This window comes from Phocoena phocoena, chromosome 5, assembly GCF_963924675.1.
Source record: "Phocoena phocoena chromosome 5, mPhoPho1.1, whole genome shotgun sequence".
NCBI classification, from domain to species: Eukaryota; Metazoa; Chordata; class Mammalia; order Artiodactyla; family Phocoenidae; genus Phocoena; species Phocoena phocoena.
In genome coordinates, this window is record NC_089223.1 from 52,356,383 (window position 1) to 52,371,459 (window position 15,077).

Below are 15,077 nucleotides of genomic sequence, written 5' to 3' on the forward strand. Positions count from 1 at the left end.
TTATGTCACATGTTTTGAAGGAAGAGGCACTGTTATGATATGATACATTTTAATAGTTGTTTTTTCTTCATCTTAAGATGAAGTTCACAAAGTTATCTGTGCTTTCCTGTTACTGATGTACATACCCATTGCTCCTGACTTTTAAGTTTTACAGACAATTTATTACTAGGTAGCATTTTCCTTTGCAGTAACAGAAAATATGGCAAGGTAATTCAAAGAAAAAGCTTGCACATATGTCAGACTTTTATCATTTTCCTTATTTTGATCTGTTGTAAGGGAAGATTCCACCACTGGAAAGGGAAAACGCACACACATGCATACACACGCACATGCACACACACACATACACACAATTAGAAACTCCAATACACTGGATTAAAGTAATTAAAACAAACCTGGAGACATTTAAGTCTGTTTTCTTTGACAGACAAACACTTGGTTTTACTATGTGACTTGCTAAGGATTTCTACTGCAGTGATCATAAAGAATAGGATTCCACTGTTGGGTTCACCAGAGTCTTGATGGAAAATTAGTAACATCAACACTCCTATACTTGTATAGGAGTTTCAATGTAATAAATTATATTAATTAAATTAGCTAATTTTTATTGCTATTTAAATTTATTATGAAACAAAAATTTGCAAATGTCCAAGACAATTTAATTATTTTCTAACTGCTAATGTGTCTTCATGCAGCTAGACTACAGGAAAAAAAAAAGAACTTTGTAGAATACAGTCATATCTTTGTACTGAGTTCTCATATGAAAAGAGGATCAATGGTTAGACAAGTAATTTCCAACTTACCAAAGACCATAATTGTGGAGTTCCTGAGAATTCACTTGATCCTTCTGAAGGGACAAAAATTGTTAAAATCATGTGATGAAGGTAGTTGGCAATAAAATTTTTCTAAATCAAAAAATGACCACTACTTATTTTCCCAGTAGTATGCTTAACAGATTATTATATTTAATCACCTTCAGAGTTATAAAAACAAGCATCATTATATTATTTCAAGTAACCAGAAAAGATAAGGATTTGAATTTAGGACTTCTGGATGCCAGAATCTGTGCTTTATTCCCTGCACTGCTTTCTAATGTATATCATGTGTATAATCAAAAGAAAGGCATTTAAAGGTTAGTAAAAGTGAAAGGAGAATAAAGTTGAATTATTGTATTTTTATTTTGGAGAGAAGTTTTTCCCCTACCTTCATCAGACTGAATTTCGCTTATAGAATAGATAGCACTGTTCCACATATTCCTGAGTAATAGATTAACATTAACCATATACCAAAAAGTATCACCAATTTTCCATTTCAGAAAATTCTAGTATGGGGAACTAAGCATGATGTGTCATGTTTATTCTAAATGTTTTTATGGTATGTTCTGTAAGCAATTTTCTTTAATTTCCTTTGATAGAACATCAGCATGCAGTAATTTAAATGAACTTACCACCACTGTGGCATAATTGTTTTCCCACTGTTCTCAGAGGCAATGCGTTTAGGGATGTCGAAGAATGATGGAGAAGCAATATATTGTGTGACTTGTGGAGGATAATACCAGGCAGCATAGGGATGGGCATCAAGCTGATAGAATTGTTGGAAAGGCTAGAAAGAAAGACCATAGAAAAAGCAACAGTGTATGAGAAATTGCTGTTTTGAATCTCTGAAAATGAATCATTGCATTCATTTCAGACATGGCTATTAGCATCACAAGAGATGTTTACACTGTGAGAAAAAATGAGAAATCACACTGTTCCCTATGGGGGACCATGGTAAAAGAATTTTTGGAAAGGGCTTTTTTAGGGTACCTGAGGGGCAATGAGTAAATCACTTCTTCAAGGTCAATATTCAGTGTTGAACTCTAAGAACCTGCATTACTAACACAGGTCCATTTGCCAGAGTCCAGAGGAAAATAGTAGTGTGGATTTAATTATTATATAATTTATAAACTTATGGACATTTGGACTGGAAAGGATAATTTTTGCCATTTAATTTTATAGTTTAATTTTCCATGAAAGACTGAGCTCAAAGAAAGGGAAGAACCTTCCACCCAGGGTCAATACGGGTCTTTCAGAAATGCCAGGAATAAAGAGAAAAGAATTCTCCAATTCCTAGCTCAGTGCCCCTTCATAACCATAAGGTTTTGGTGCCAAAACATTATTTTCCTTTCTGAAATTTTGGAATAGGTGCATCTGTTAATCTATCATGAGATTTTACTTTCTTCTATGTATTAATGTAATTCTCTATATATTCAGGTGGAAAATATGTGTTTTTCAATGGAATTAGAAAAACCAAAGAAAGCATTTCATATTTTGCTGTGGTTACCTATGTAAAGTTTATAATAAATAATGATATCTGATACCTTCTCTTTATTAAGTCATTTATATAAAAAAAAAAAAAATATATTTACCTCAAGGTAGAAGTAGGCCAGTTCCTTAACAGAGAGAGAGGTAAAAATAATTTTGTGATTTAAATCCAGTTAAATACCATAATGGGCTAAAATATTACTACCAAATACTTTCATTAAGATTATAATTATCACCCTCTTTTTTTTTTTTAATTACATGGAAAGGTGAAGATAGTGTACTCCTTAGAGCTCAAATGAAGTGAGTAATTGCCTTTTCTTTCCTCTTACTTTGGCCCGTGAGTGATGAGAGAATTTTGGAAGAAATTTGAGAGTAAAATCTGACGTACAGTGAGGAATCATTATCATAAAACTGATTGATGACTACTATGTTTTGAATCTTCATTATCATAAAATTGATTGATGACTACTATGTTTTGAATCTTGAGGAAAGTTTTTAATCCATAATCACATTCATATGGAGAAAACTCCATGGTTTTCTTTGCATGCTTTATTTTTTTACTTAGCATGCCATATATATGTTGAAGCATCAATGGACAAAAGCAACTGAATTGAATGCACAGTTACTACCTGTAAAAGTGAAGACACAAAAGAACACTGCAAAAATCAGGATATGGGAGTTTGGGGAGAAATAAATTGATAGATCCATACTAATTTCACAAATGAAAAAGCAATGCTCAAAGAGAATAGCACAATTTACTCAAGGTCATATGATTGGAAGGTATCAGATCTAAGATTGAAAACTCAAGTTATTTTCACTACACAGTACTATAGATTAATAAAAAGTCAAATTTTAACAACACGAATAGTTGGTTGAGGTTGTTCTGACTTAAAAGTTGGCCTGAAGCTATCTTCACTCAGGAATGGCCATAGAATCATTCTTTCATTTTCCTTGGCAACTTAGATCCGATCTTCCATAGCAATGTTAGAACCAGCACTGGAGAGTCCAACACTCATCAACAACTAAGAAATACTAGCATAGCGCTAGTTCATGATGCAACTAGTACAATAATTTCCAAAACACAGACTGTTAATAGACAGTTTGGGACAGTATTATAAAGCACACACACACACACACACACTTACCTGATTCACTACTCTCATAGGCTCTCTCTGGAAAGAAAAAGAGAATCAGGGTTAACTTTTAAGGCTGAATAAAACCAAAGATGTAAGAAGCAAACTTTTTGAAATGCTTTTCATTTTAGAGATCTGGGAACTCACCCTAATAATTTTGCCAATTGCATTACCTAGATACAATTTTTTCTAAGACATATAAAACATCCTCAACAATTCTTTTAAGATTCACTGAATGGCAAGTAGTGATTGAAGGGCTCCATGATTGGAATTGGAATTGGTGTAGCTGTTGATAGGAATCAGAATTGCAATAGCAGCACATATTTCACAGAAACTGGCTGTCGCCTTAAAAACGAAATCAGAAGCCCCAGGAGCACTATGGAATCAATGGAATGTAGGGCAGGGGAAGAAATGGTTTCTGTTATGTATTATAGATAAACTCATGCCACAGATGAGAGATAAAACAGGACTGGAAAGTTTTTTAACAGAGACATTTAATATCTCTCCAGATGGTTTCTTCAAAATGTGTCAACTAGTAAATCTCCAATATGACTTGCTTAAAAGAACATAATTGTAAGTGAGTTTGACTTTCCTAAATGTAAATTGAATTCAGGAATCAAAGCATGGACACAAAGATATAAAATTAAGGAATATCTTAAGAGAGAAATTAATGTAACCATGGAAACTAACACTTCATAGTGTTTAGAGTTATAAATGTGCTGCCCGTATCAGGTGAGACAGACAGAACAGACAGCTCCCATTCCAAAGAAGAGTGACAAGTAGTTCTCCTCTCTCAGATTGATGAATATAAATTATTTCAGAAAGTTGGGAGTGAGAAATAACTGCCTGAGAAGAAAAAAATATCTTCAGAAGTGTGAGGCTATTTAAAAACAAACATATTTAAGCTTCACAATATATCATTGTGTAATTTATTAAGCAAAATATTACCAGTTGGGCATGGTCTTCCTCACTTGTTCTGTGAAGTTGTTCCTATGTAGAAGGAAATATGTTCCAAATTACTTAGACATCTTCTGGTACATCACATTCATTTTACAATATACAATGAAATTTAGGATAAGCAGTATTTTATGTCAAAACTATGAAAAATAGCAATACACTTTTTATTTTCTAACTTTAGGAAAATTATTCAACTAAAGGCTAGACTTACTATAGTTTGGAAGAATAAAGAATCTATAAGGCTCATACCCGGGGGGGGAAATGATAACTCACCAATTCCCTAGGACTACGTATTTTCTGTTCTTGACTATTAATCACTTGTTTAAATTTTATCTTTGGTAAATTTTAAATAAAATATTACCAGATATGGGTGGTAGAAAATTTTCTGTCTTGGAATATATTTCTGTTTAAAAAAAGAAAGAGGAGCACATGTTATAAAAGCATAACATGTGAAGAAAATACTAAAATATTCTAGATTTAATAAATAATCTTACATGATCATGAGTAGCTTCCTAAGAAAGAGAGAACATTTTGTTTTAGTGTATTGACTTTATCCATGTATGAATAGCAGACATTTACTAGATACCTTCATTCACTTAGGGTCTATGCTAAATACTGGGGACCAACTATGAAATGCGATGAACACTATGAGCAGGACCATGTAGTTCTAACACTTGTGGAGGTTACAGCCTAGTCATATCATAACTAAGCTACTAAAATATATTTTTCAGGTAATTTCTTAAATCAGTAATGATGCATTTCAGTGGGGTATTGATATATTTAAATTTATTTGGACTATAAACACAAGCAACTTGGAAACTGAAACAAGAGTAACAATTGAGGTCCAAATTAAATTCATTACTGACTTCCTTCTCCTTACATTTGTAACAGAAGAAAATGTGAAAATGTAATTTTGCTAAACTAAGACAAGCCCTTTTCCCTAAAGTCCTAATTAAGTCAAGTTTATTTGCTATATAACTAAAAGAAAAAATTTTGGCCTCCTAAGTGAAAGACTATGATACTCAAAAAAGTCGAAGCTAAATAGTAAGAGAGGGTTGTGCTAATTGATATGTTTTTGATCTATCCATACTATCAGCAGATAGTTTATGACGTCATAGTTCAAATGCACAGCCTGATGAAAGACCTTCATAATGTTGTCAGAAATCGCATGAGCACAGCAAATTTTACAGAGACTGGGGAGTGGGGGCAGGAGAAGTGGAAATGAACATTTTATTGCACTTGCTAAAAGCTAGACTCGGGGATAGCTGAGTAGTAGATTGCTCATTCAATATTCAAAATAACACCAGGAAGTGAGAATAACTGTATTTCCATTTCACACATAAGGAAACAGGTCCAGAGACAATTAGATCAATCAGCTTGCCAGCTCTTCCTTAGAGAATTTTGACAAAAGCAATTGGAATGTTTAGGATTCCTGATTCCTTCTCCAGAGGAGAAGGAATAAGCTTAAATGGAAAGCTTTCCTTAAATGGAAAGCTTATTTGGCATATCAGTGCTTTCACAAGGAGGCATATCTATGGAATCACCATCCAGAACTGAATTTGGGAAAATAAACAGGATAAATTCCTGAATATAATGCATCATCTGGGAGGCTCTAAGAGGATTCGATGTAGAATTTAGTCAAAGTAAATTTCTCCCTGGTTAACAATTATGGATATGATATACAACATTAGTTTTGGCATAAATAGAAAGAAATAGCTGTGACAGTAAATACATAGGCAATCATATGGATCATTTCTCAATTATTATTAATGGCAAGGCTAGAATAAATAATTTCTTGAAAAAAAATTATATATTTAGAAGTGGACCCAATTTAAAATTTAATTATTTTAATTCTGCAGAATATTACTTTGTATTATTATAATAAAATATTACTAGCTGGTGTAGGTTGTATTTGTCCAGTCTGAGAAGCTGTTTCTATTCAAAAAGAATAAATATTGTCAATTTTGTGGATACCATTCAGTCCACTTCCATCATTTTCAAGTAATAAAGGTAAAATACTAAAGTGCCCTTTCCCAGGAGTAAAGAATGAGGAACTAGTAATCCTACTTTAGTGTTATTTCTACCACAGAGAATTTGGACTAATCCAATTATTCTTTCTTTAGAAAAACTATTTTCTTAACTTATTTTTAACTTAAAATAAATTATAATGCAGTAAGATATAAATGAGTATTTCGGCAATTTCACTTACAGTGTGTCATGTCAGAATTGCTAAAAAAATTGAAAGTGGCTTTTGCTTTCTGGTTTTTGCAGAGTAAGTTAGAATATTAGATGAAGTGGGAAAAGATGATGTTTCTAATACAAGCCACATTTACTGAGTGCTTACTTTGTGCTATGTCTTGCTTGTATTAATTGCTTTACATGATTAAATATTTATTATTGTGTTGTCATTTTAGAATTTAGATTATAGACTTATAGCAGACAAGTAAACTGTCTAACATCACATGCTGGTAAAATGTAGAGCTTAAAGTCGAACTCAATTCTGGCCAAATCTATAGAGTGCCATTCCAATACTCTGCTATTCAGATCCTAAAGTAGACTATAACACACAAATATTCAAGTGAAAGCATGAATTAAATACCTGGGGTACAAAAGTTGTTACTTTTATTTTCAGAAGAGATCAGTAAACATCTAGAGTCTGTTAGACTGCTTACTGTGTATTAAAGTTTAGCAGATATTAAAAAGGAGAAATAATTTATCAATATAAGATTCTTATTCATTCCTTGGTACATTTGCCTTTGATAAACTTTTAATAAAATTTTACCAGATAGCGTTCAGAGGGCACATCTTCCCCTTGAAAGTGCTTTTGCTAAAAAAAAAGTTTAAAGAAATTTTAACATATCCCAGAAAATGTTAATATATTTTAAATTTACTAAATATATCTCACCTCATTGCTATTGGGAGCAACTTCCTTAAAAAATAAAAACATGCATTGTTAGTTTTATGACATTAATTTACATTCAAGGTAAGAATACCAATTAACCAGATACTCCATTGCTTAACTGTGATAAACTGATTTTAGCCACAAATTCCTGGGTAACTTAGACGAGATAAATAATTCAAGGTACATGTCGTCTTCAAGGTTCTCTTTTCTCTTCTCACCACTTTCACCAGGGAAGTTATTCAGAATGTTGGAGGTGGATGTGAAATATTCACTTTTATCCAACTCACAGAAACTCCATATAATGGCGTTGGGTTTATTTTGTAACCTGGATGAAGGTCTTCTCACAAAGTTAAAGGAAGGACCTCATCACCCTGTATTCCTGCTCTTTTTCTCCTCCAGGTTAACAAAGAGCAAAGGACTCCAGTGTCTGATTAACCTAGAATTGAATGATTTCTACAAAGGATATATCATGTTTATATCATTGATTTAGAAGCATAGCCATTATTGCAATTTTTAACAAGACTTAGGTCTACCAAAATCTGGGAAGGTCAAAACATATTAGAAAAAAAAAAGTTTGGGAACCAAAGATACACAGATAGTATTGTTTGCCCAGAAAGAATTCTGTAATTTTGTTTCTGACAAATATTTGCTTTCTTACATTTGTTGGGTTGATCTCCTTGTATGTTAAAATTAGGATAGAGCTGTATACATAGTGTCTTGTACAATGAGATCTTAGGGGACAGGTAACCTTCATCGTACAACAAGCTTTCATAAACATTTTCTAATTGGGATACTGAATGAACATCAAAATGATTTACCTCACTTGATGAACTGCTACCAAATTCCCTTTGCTAAAAGAAAGAAAATCATGACTGTGATTTTTAGAATTGGAAGGAAACTAGTTCCACACTTTCATGCTGGGTTGCTAACTCCTTGTTTAGAATTACAACAGTTGGTATGAAAAGATTTAAGGCCAATATAATGTACATTCTTGGATTGTCCATTTTATTTAAAATATGTTGGAGAGGGGAGTATAATAACTTACCTGATAACTTAAAAACAATTTTTTATTAAAACAAACACAGATACATGCTTGAGTAGAATGCAAATGCATATATTTCTGTGATAAAAATGAAACCTGGAAGGAAGAGCCCTGTTGAGCTAGGCTTGCCTGAAACCCTGGGTTGAGTTTCTATTCTCTAATACTCTTGGGGTAGTTTTGATGCGAATAAATTGGAAATATTAAAATAGAACAACCAATTTCAGTATGGAATAAAATTACACTAGCTTCTAAACCATCTATGCTTTGAAATATTTAGTTTTTTTCCTAAGTCATGGATGTTTATCTTTACATATGGATATGTTTTGTTCCCAAATACATAGTAAAATATTAATTTTAACATGCAACAAATTATTTGTCTTTTGGGAAAGTTTTCCCCATATTTTTAGATTAGGTAGCATAGCCCATTGATCCAAGGTAATTGCTGAAATAGATTCTGTCTGCCGAGGACCGCCCTCAACTTACGAGAGTGAGCTCATACCCTGGGTTGGCAGAAGCAGGGTTTTATTTTTGTGAGTCTCATGTTTCATTTTGAACACTTATGCACATTTTGCTTTTTACTCTTTTTTTAAATAAATAAGCAATGTTCTTCCTGATTATCACTTAAATGACAAATTTCCTCTTCTAATTTTAACTTTATCTAGCTCAACATTGTACATTCTTGGGTATAAAAGCCCTGTTTGAGAAGTTCAATCTTGCTCGATTTGAGAAGATAGCTTTCTTAAAGCATAGAGTGTATACTATCTATGACATATAAGCGCAGAGTTTATTAAAATAAAGGTCTTACCTCAGGGTCTTCCATGCCATGATCCTTAGAAAAGAAAAGAGAATTAACTTTATTTTTCATGACAAACATTCAAATGTAAAATGATAATTACCAAATAAAATAGATGCCAAAGGAAATAGAAATGTGTGGCAATAGTGAAGTGATAAGGAAAACAAAAAAAGCCTACCTACCAGACTAACCAAAGAATTTACCCCTTTAATCTGCATTTCAGAGTTTAATAAAAACTATTGTAGTTTCTTATATGTAGTGGTAAATCTATGTAAATAATCCTACATTTTCCTTTAACTAGCCTAATCTTTTTTTCTTTAACTTGACTTTTGGATGACAAAACAGAGCATTGGATTAAAGATCATGTGGTAAATAAAAGTGCACAAAGCATTCGTTCAATGATGTATAAATATTTAAGAAAAATGGATTTTCTCCATCTAGTATGTTGTGCTCAGTTTTCATGACCATAGCAATATAGAGAGCAGTGACATGAACCATAGAATTTAAGCTCAAAATATTAGTATTAGTTTAGTTATCCAGCTAATTCTAGCCAACATATATGTTGAATCTTTTTTCTTTGAATTAGAGATATCTTTCTTAGTTTTGACCTAAGAGAATTATTCATTTATTTTGGTTAGGGTATTTAAAGGAAATGTTTTTACTTCCTTCTTTTCTTTATATTATATTTAATAGTTTTAAAATAAAGAATCTTACTTCAGTTGATCCATTCCTGGTATCCTGCCAAGAAAAGATGATCATTCAGCTATGAAGGATAATTAAAAGGATATATATTTTATTTCACAAATTTTGAGTACCTGTGTGGTCTCTTAATACCAAATCTATTAAAAACCTGATAGACAACCCAGATCAAAAAATCATGTTTAAAGAAAGTGAATAACCATGACTATGTAAAACATTCTTGGAGCAGATATATTGCTTTATATAATACTCTTAGTATTCATTCATGAATTTATTCATTCATTCAGTTTTGGTGATAAGTACAAACAGTTGGTCAGTCCATAATTGCACTCACTCATCCATTCATTCATTTACACTAATGTCTTGTCTCCTCCTAGCTACAAAGTTAAATCAATAAAATCAATATAGAATCTCAGTAGAATTCATTAGTCATTTTGAAAGTTCAAGGAATGTATAAATGCCACAGGAAAACTTTTTTTCTAAATTAAAACATTTTTCCTACTGCAGAATACATTTTTTTACATACTGTCTTAAGGAAATTTTTGTTACCTTGAGTTCGTCACTCTGCTTTTCTCTCAGAAGTTCTCTCTGTTGAAACCAATAAAGTGTAGGTTATAAAATGCATTTTTGAAAGAACTAAATTTTAAAATAATTTAAATATCATTGATATTCCTTACCCTGCTCAGTTCATTGATGTTTTCCTTAAGGATAGAAAAAAAGAGAGAAACGTTAGTAAAGAGGGACATAAATAAATGGATATCTATGAGAAAATGTACCTTCATTGTTCTGCTGCAAATTAAAAAATAAATATGCTTTTTTTGTGAATGCATTAATATTTCTTGCTATATCATTCCTTGCCTTGTGTCTCATTGCTAAGCTTTTTACATTTAAGCTGTCAGTATGTAAATGTGCACTTAAAAATATTTTAAAATTTTGTTCCATTAAATTTTACTGTTACTATCTTTAACCTTGTTTAAGTCAGAGCTCTGAGTTCTCTTGATCTCTTCTGTCTGATTCAATAATCTAGTGTTTTTTTCCATAAAAAGGCAATAAAGAATTGGCACACCACCACAACACTCACTGGACAGAACAAAACTTGCTTCCCTTTGCTAACTTATAGCATATTCTGTGGAGAATTTCTTACCTCTCTAAGCTGTTCTAATAAAGGCTACAAAAAAAAGGAAAGTTATGTTACACACCATTCAGAAAAAGTTGGTTTGCCTATTAAATCTTTTAAATAGTGTTCTTGAAGTAAAATTTCTATTTGTGTTTTATTTGACAATTGAGTTGCAAAATTACAGAAAATAATATATAAAACACACACAGGGTATCGTTTAGAGATACAGAACATTCCAACATAATGAGCATGAAAATTGTAAAACTCTACATAGGTTATGCAAAAGGAAGCATAAGTGTTTTGCAAAGAGTCAAAAGTACAGGTACAAATTATCATTTAAAGCAACTTTTTAATATTTGCACATATAATTTCAATATTCTTTGTGGGTGCTTGGATGAGTGAAAGAAGAAAAGGTTTGATCAACTCAAGTGAAAAATATATTTATAACAAAAATTAAGTTTATTTTTCGAGAAAAATATGTTCGTCATTTCAGAAGAATAAGTGGATGATGCTTACCGCCACAGCAAACCTGAGAAACTTTCTTTCTTTGAGGACTGCCTGTAGAAATTAAATTGTGAATTATAAAAATGAAAAACACACATCAAAAAGGAGCATGTTTTTCCATTTGAACACAAGTTCCTCATTTGCTTAGGTAAACCAAAAATCTCTTAGGTAAAATAAAAGATAATTAGTTTTAGTTTTATGATCTAGTTTTAAAATCTAAAGGAGACACCACACCATATTTGGTTCATTCTTTACCAGGCCTAAAGGTTTAGTAAGTTCATCCTTATCAAATGTCAAAGGAGGAATTGAACAAGAACATAATCAAAACAGAGAATTGAGAGATTAATCCAAGTACCTGAGTATCTGGATACAATTGTAGGTAAATAAAAATTGAAATGACGAAGACATTCAACATTCATCATAGCTCACTGAAAGAGACATTAGTTGAGGGAAAGAAAGAACCTTACCTCTCTGCTATCTGGTTCATTCTGCAAAGAATAAAATATAAATTAAAAGGCATTAATTCAATCAGTGGATAGAGTGGAGGATTAATGGTTCTTGTAGAAAGGTGTGGTAGAGATATCTAACTTAATATTCAGTGTGTAAAATGAGACCAAATTGCAAATCATATGTTTGAGTGCAAGTAGAAGACACAGAAAGAAACAATAATACATTAAAATAAACTACTTTAACATATTCTGTTTAATTAACTACTGCTATTGAGTAATATTATGAATCATAAATATGTAAGTCCATGTACCCTCCTCTCTAAAAACGTTTGTGAGAGCAGATCTATATTCAGTTCAATACATGAAGATATTACAGCTCAGTGAATGTGAAACTGGATGTTTTTTAGAGAAGGGAGGAACAGAACTAGAGTCTATGTATTACCAATCCATCATCACTTGAGTGTCACAATTAGAGTGAGTTCTTGGAACATAGAATAGAGCACTCACTTGAAAGAGTTCTCGGTGCCTGAGAGGATGTTTCTGTGAAAAAAATGCAAGAATTGTAAAACAAAAAGCAATCAAAATACAATAATAATAATATCACGATACACATATAATACTATACATTTAACATTGCCATTTAAGAAAAGTCTGTATTTTAATATCTAAATTTTTCTGACACCAAGTTTCCCTAGGAGGAATAAAACAATGATTTTACTGACAAAACTCAAAGAAAAGTAAATTATCTTCTCTCTTTAGAGTATGGTGGAGAATTGAGAAAACTATGTAAAAAGATGGAAAAAAACACAAACCTGAATTAGTTTGAATTAATCCAGAATGATAAAGGTATTATTACATTTTTTGAACTATTTATATTATATGGTAGTTTTAAAGGTGACTTTAAATCATGATAAATATTTGAAGAATAATGTATGCTTTTACTAATTAAATATTGTTTGTCTGTCCGGATTTTATTTTTATCATCAATTAAATTATATAAAAATTTAACTCAATCTGAATTTTAACTGTGAGAACAAGATTTTTGTTTGTTAAATTGAAGCATTAAAAATGATGTTTTCTTTGGAATAAGATTATAGAATCTGTTTTCTGGGGAACCTATACCCATTTCATCTGTAAAAGGAGAAGATATGGACTACTCCAATGACACATATCTGAAGAACTTGGATCTGTTTTTTTTTGTAACTTGATGTCAGATACTTCTTTCTATTGGTGCTTAGGGTGCAGCACAGACAGAATATTGATTAAGAAGCTGGGTATTAGTGATCCAATCACAAACTTAGAAAATAAGAGTCTCATCAATAGAATATCTCAGCATTTCAGAAACTTTTGCATCTATATTTGATAGTTTCAATGTCCAAATATCCAAGACTATTACCTTATTTAAACTGTTTTCCTATCAGGTGATTCCTGTTCATTTATTTCACCCTCACTAGCTACACATCACAAGGAAACAGAATAACTTTTTGCTTCACATAAGTAACAGAATCTTTTCCTTTTATTTTTGAGAAGAAAGGTTATTTTACTTTACATTATCTAGTTTTACTGTCTACAGGGACCAAGCAATTTGATCTCTGAATCAGCAGAAAGAGCCCAGTTTTCTAATATCTTGGGAAATATTGGTTGGCATGAGCCATCTCACATGAGGGTTTGACTTAGGCTCCAAGAGTAAGATACACTGGAATATGTGGCTTAATGGTATATTCTGTAAGAAAATATTGGACACATATGTTTACAAATATGTTAATTCTGTAATGGACCCAGGCAAAGAGCCTAATAACATTCTTTGATGCTCTTTAGTATGTTGTTCAATCCTTTATTTCCTCTTCTTTTTACTTTTTAGTTTTAATTTTTTTATTGTGAGGTGTTTTTATTTCAAGCCAGAGATTCTACTTGGAGTTAAGGCTTTGAATGAACTCCATAATAATCATCAAAATGTGAAGTATTACCATAATTTTATGATCAAGACTTCAATAGCTAATTAGAGACCATCCAATTCTTTAAGATTATTATCCTCAATGTCATGTGTTTGATGAGATACTAGTGATTTCAAGCAAGAATCTAGAACCTTCTAAATTTTCTACTGTACTCACAGGCCTGGCAAGAGCAGCAGTCACAAGGCAGGTAAGGATGAGAAGTTTCATGGTTGTCAAGACCTACAGAAGAAAACAAAATAAAAAGCATCTGGTCTTATAATAAAATTTGATTCATGAAAATAAAAATCCTTAATTTTCCAACAGAGGAGTATATTATGATAAAAGTAGTTTTATTTGAGAAGTAGTATTTTTATTCATTTAGTGTTTAATTTTGCTATTCAATATAAATATTTATCATTCAAATTATCTTGCTTAGTGCTTATATGAGATAAGAGATAACAATCTTACTATACTTTAAAACAAAGCATCTGATCCGGGAAGTAGTAATAGGGTTTTGTCAGAGGAATAGAGAATCATCATCATTTAAATACTACTGACTTTTAAAATACTACAATTAAAAAAATTTTTTTAATCTTCTTAGATCATCAGACTTGCTAAAATTGATAATAAACTAAAATCCACTAGGAAATGGCATTTAATTTTATCTGAAATTTTTTGAAAATGTCTTTCTCCTTTAAGTCTTTTTTTTTTAATTTATTTATTTTTGGCTGCATTGGGTCCTTGTTGCTGCATGCAGGCTTTCTTTAGTTTTGGCAAGCGGGGACTCCTCCCCACTGCAGTGCACAGGCCTCTAACTGCAGTGCCTTCTCTCGTTGCAGAGCACGGGCTCTAGGTATGCAGGCTCAGCAGTTGTGGCACACGGGCCCAGCTGCTCCGCAGCATGTGGGATTCTCCCAGACCAGGGCCCAAACCCGTATCCCCCACGGTTTGGCAGGTGGATTCCCAACCACTGCGTCACCAGGAAAGCCCTCCTTTAAGTCTTTTTAAAATCATCCTGCTCTTTTAGAGTCTTCAGTGAAAAACACTGTAGGTGCATTATGTAGAAACCATTAACCTCCATCAATTTTTTAAAAAAGAATCTGGTTATTACTTTATGTTTTGCTACACTGATATATCCATGACATGACTGTATGAAGGTGATTGAACTGAACAGAATCGTAAGATTCAGATATCTTATCAGGTTTGACTTCTACAGTTCCATCAGATTACAAGAACCCAGAAAT